This window comes from Hemicordylus capensis, chromosome 9 (genome assembly GCF_027244095.1).
Source record: "Hemicordylus capensis ecotype Gifberg chromosome 9, rHemCap1.1.pri, whole genome shotgun sequence".
Classification (NCBI taxonomy): domain Eukaryota; kingdom Metazoa; phylum Chordata; class Lepidosauria; order Squamata; family Cordylidae; genus Hemicordylus; species Hemicordylus capensis.
The window spans coordinates 22,933,845-22,938,636 of record NC_069665.1 but is presented as its reverse complement, the minus strand read 5'-3'; positions in this window follow the sequence as shown (position 1 = coordinate 22,938,636).

Genomic DNA, 4,792 nt, shown 5'->3' with positions numbered 1-4,792 from the left:
AGCAGATGCTCTGTTTATGTGTCTGTAAGGCTCATAACATTTCCAGGTCTTTTGGAAATAGATATAATATGGTTGCAAGGACTTTAACCAAGTAGATACAACCTTATATTGTGAACATGAAGTGATCTGCAGGCCAAAGGGTTTCTTCTTGCTTGTGTGTCATCTCCACTGGGAATCTACCTATGCTATGGAAAACTGAACTGTGATATCTTGTCCAAAAGACAAGCTAAACAAACTCATGAGGAAAGGAGGCAGAGAGAAAGCCACCCACTCGGTTGTTTTCATGAGTATCTCCTGACTATGGCTGCCAAGTAGAGGAAGATTTGCTGAAATGTCAGTGGGGGTGGACAGGAATACAAATGGGATGCCACTGAGAAAGGTCAGCAATGGACCAACAGTTTCCCATGTGCTTCGGGTTGTAGATGTGTAGATATCAACCCCAGATAAGTTGACAGAAAGCTGCTGTCTACTGAGTTAGACCATTGGTCCATCTAGCTCAGCACAGTCTTCTCTGACTGGCAGCAGTTCTCCAGGATTTCAGGCCGGGAGTTTTCTCAGCTCTACCTAGACTGGAGATGCCAAGGATTGAACATGGGACCTTCTGCATGCTGAGCATCTGTTCTACCACTGAGCTATTGTGTAGAACCCTCCTCAAGGTTCTACACAAAGAATTGCTTGGAACTATCTAACATTCTGTGATTCTCTGTGTATGTTTATAAGGACACTTAGCCAGTTTGTGGCTGAGGTGAGATTCAAACCTGGGACTTCTCAGCTCATGTTCTTAGTCACTTGACACCAGATCTCCCCCTGCCCCCTTCCTGGACTTGGCATATGCAGGCATACTGGATTGAGACAAGATACATGCCGAAAATTAGCTTTTATACCAGGCCCTCATTCTGTTAACATTCTCTTGATTTGACAGCTGAAATAGATGAATGTCATTCTTGACCTTTTCAGTTTTACAGCTTCTTCAGTTTCTGAATTCAGACTCCGGTATGGCTGCAGCCCAGTGATGAACTTCAGCAGTACTTCCCCTGTTCCTTGAGAAGCGGGGGGCAGTATTGCCAACAATTAAATACTTTAAACAAGAAGATATCATTTCATTGCTGCTTAAACTATTGACTAAATGTTCACAATTAAAAATGGAGGGCATTTCCTGGCCGTTTTCATAGAGCTGAGCGGAATAATCAGACATGAGGACTCCAGATTTTGCCATGATTTATGGTGATAGAGGAGAGCACATTCTGGCCAGATGCCCTTATAATTCCTACAAGTTTCTGGATGACTTTTATTGAATGTTGGAGGAAATCCCACTTGGCTTTTTAACTGAGGAATCACAGTGCATTTAATGTGGAGACTCCAGTTCTCAAAGCAATCTGCTCTGGCCAAGTTAAGAACACGGGATGTTAGGGGATGGGGCTGTAGCTCAGTGGCAGAGCATCTGCTTTGCATGCAGAAGGTCCAAGGTTCGATTCCTGGCATCTCCAGTTAGGGCTGGAAACCTTGCCTGCAACCTTGGAGAGCCACTACCAGTAAGTGTAGACAATACTGAGCTAGATGGGCCAATGGTCTGGCTCAGTATAAGCTTCTTATATTCGTATGGGGTCCACCAGTCTTTTTTCGAGCAGAACCTAGGTTGGTAATGGATTGGATGAGGGCTAATAACTGAAACTAATGGAAAAGATGGGGGTGCTGTTGATTGTTGATTCTGTTTTGGAGGGGGGGTTGTACACCCCTTAAGGATCAGGTCTGTTTTATATTGGAATTTAGCCATTTTTGCATGACTCTTCTTGATTTAATGGATTTTTTAGGCTGCTATTCTGTGATGTTATTGTTTTAGAATGTTTTACTGTGTTTTATTGCATTTTATCATTTTGGACTGCGTACTGCCCTGAGAGTTTTTCTGAAGGATGGACTATAAATTTGGCACCACGTCACTTGAAAAAAGTATAACAATGCCAGTTCCAATCATATGGCTCTTTCCTCAACAGAAGAAACAAGAAAAGAACGTATCACCAAAAGCAAATGCTGTGTTCAGAAGATATTGAGTTCAATTGGACTGAAACAGAGTTTTGTTTACAGTATCTGAAAGATGAAGGGGGGGGGGGAACCACCTACCAACATTTGAGTCTATTGACATATTGAAATAAGAAATATCCTGGAAAGCATATCAGCATCTTGTGGAATAGTTTGCAAACTATCTACTTCAGAGGATGAATGTTAAAAGGCTGGATGATGCCATTCAACCAGCAAATATTTTGACAGGGGTCCACAGCATACCTCTTTCCTTCCAGTTCCATGACTATCTCTGTTAAAATCATAAACATTAACATTACATTTCAAAGCACAATTTGGTGTTAGGTGCCCAGTCTGAGTGCAATGGAACGTATATTTCTTTGCTCCAGTTAAGGGTGTGCACAGAATCAAATTTGAATTGGTTTGGTTTGAAGCTGAACCGGATTCGAACTGAGCCCATTTCTGTGTCTGCCTGAACTGGGTCCCATCCAGTATGACCATCACACTGGGACAAACTGGCTTGGGGGATAAACTTGTAAAGGGGAATCTAGTGAGGATTCCACTTTACAAGTACGGGGGTGGGGACCCTTTCAGGGTTAAGGGGTGCCTGGGAAGGGGTGGCTAGTGAGTAAGTAAGCTGCTACATGGCTGGTGTGGCTGCTGACACTGCTCTTTGCTGCGCACCCTCCTGGAGGCCCCAAGCAGCCCGTTCTCTGCTTTTACTGAGCTGCCAGCTTGGTGGTGGCTCGGTTATGGCTTCCATGCATGAGGAGACCTGAACATATGGAGCTGCCTTTTACTGAGTCATGCTACGGAACCACCTACAACAGTATTGCCTATGTGAAGCTCGTTCTTAGCTGGGTCAGAGGATGCCAAGCCAGTGTAGGAAGGCTGTGCATGCTCCTGATTGTGTGATTGCAAAGATCAAGGTAGGAGGAATGGAAAGTGATCGTGTGGGAGGCGGGAGCTGGGTAGACTGTCTTGCCCTCCTACCTTGGTAAAATGCTGGGGATGGAATGTGGGCTGGCCGTGCCTGTCCTATTCAGTTTCCATATTCCACACGATCCATCTCCCCTCCTCCTGCCTTAATCTTCACCAACATATGACCACCGACTGGGAGTGTGCATGACTCTCCTACTGTGGCTTTTCATCGTGAGGATGAGCTCTCTGACTGGCAGCAGCTCTACAGGGTTTCAGACAGGGATCGTTCCCAGCTCTCCTTGGAGATGTCAGGGGTTGAAACGGGAACCTCTGGAATGCAAGGCAGGTGCACTGAGCTATAGCCCCTATAAGATTTCCCCAGAAGGGGATAGAGGGGTATGAAGAACCAGCCAAGGAGGTCATTCACATAATCAAAAACTCTGTTCTACCCAGGTTTGGGACTGTGTGTGCTCCCAGTTTTCAGTTGTGTGGAAGCAAAGTAGGAGGAAAACCTGGGTAGAAGTGAATGTGCGGAAGCAAGGTAGGAGGAAAACCTGGGTAGCTTTTCCTTCTCCTCCGAATATTTATACACCGCACTTCAACCAAAGTTCACAAAGCGGTTTACAAATAAATAAATAAAGATAATGGCCCCCTGTCCCCAAAGGGCTCACAATCTAAAAAGAAACATAAGGCAGATACCAGCAACAGATGCTGTCGGGGTCTGGATAGGGCCAGTTATTTATTTCATTTCATTTATATACCACCCTTCCAAAATGGCTCAGTTGCTCTCCCCTTGCTAAATATAAGAGAATCACCCCTTTAAAAGGTGTCTCTTTGCTCAGTTAGCTCCTACCTTGCTTCCACACAACTGAAAATTGGGAGCACACGCAGCTTCCAAGCTCAGGTAGAACACAGTTTTTGATAGTGTGAATGACCTCACGATGCACATGGTCAGAGGAAGAAGAAGGGCCAATAAAGCCACTTGAGAGTACAGAAAAATAGCAAGTTCCATGAACCCCCATCTGAGCAAGAACCAGAAAGCGTTTCTTTAACATAAACACAACCTCTTGCTTGGCATCTGGTCTCAGAGCAAACTTCCAGTATGGATTTTCGTGGCACACAAAACTTGCCTGCTCCTACTTCAGGGCATATTGGGATCAAGCGTTTATTGTTCTGACGGGGGGGAAAGCTCTTGCAATATGACAGCTCAGTGAGCTTGGTGGAATTTAGTAAGACAGTTTAGATGCAGCTCCCCCTGCTCCGCCACCCTGATGCTTGTGGGGACAGAATTGGAAGGGAAGGAACTGGAGAGAGAACATAGCCATGCTGTCAAATGAATGCCCATCCTTCAGAATATACCACAGTCTATCTTCAGTGGGCTTCATTTGTGTAATTTCTGCAAAACCAACATTTATCGGTTGAGTTAGCTGACTGTGAAAGGGTTGCAGAATTCGCAAAGAATCACTGGAGAAAGCATGCATATTTCCTGGCCTTTCTATGTTGTTGCTGCCCCCCCCCCCCCGCCAAATCACCCCTGTGGACATTGTATGCCAATATGAAAGGTCAGGATGGCTAAAACTGCACATGGTTCCAGGGCATAGTCTGAAGGCATATGATGTGGCAATGGCATTGAAGCTAAGCAGGTCTAGATCCGGTCAGTGCCTTGGGAGACCACCTGGGCTCCACTATGGAAGAAAGGTGAGGTATACATGAAAAAACAATATCCAGAAGGATACAGTAAATCAGGACCTCTGATCTGGTATATGGTTATGATGTGAGCCATTGTGGTGCAGTGGTTAGAACGCTGAGCTAGGACCTGGGAGACCTGAGTTCAAATCCCTGTTGAGCCATGAAA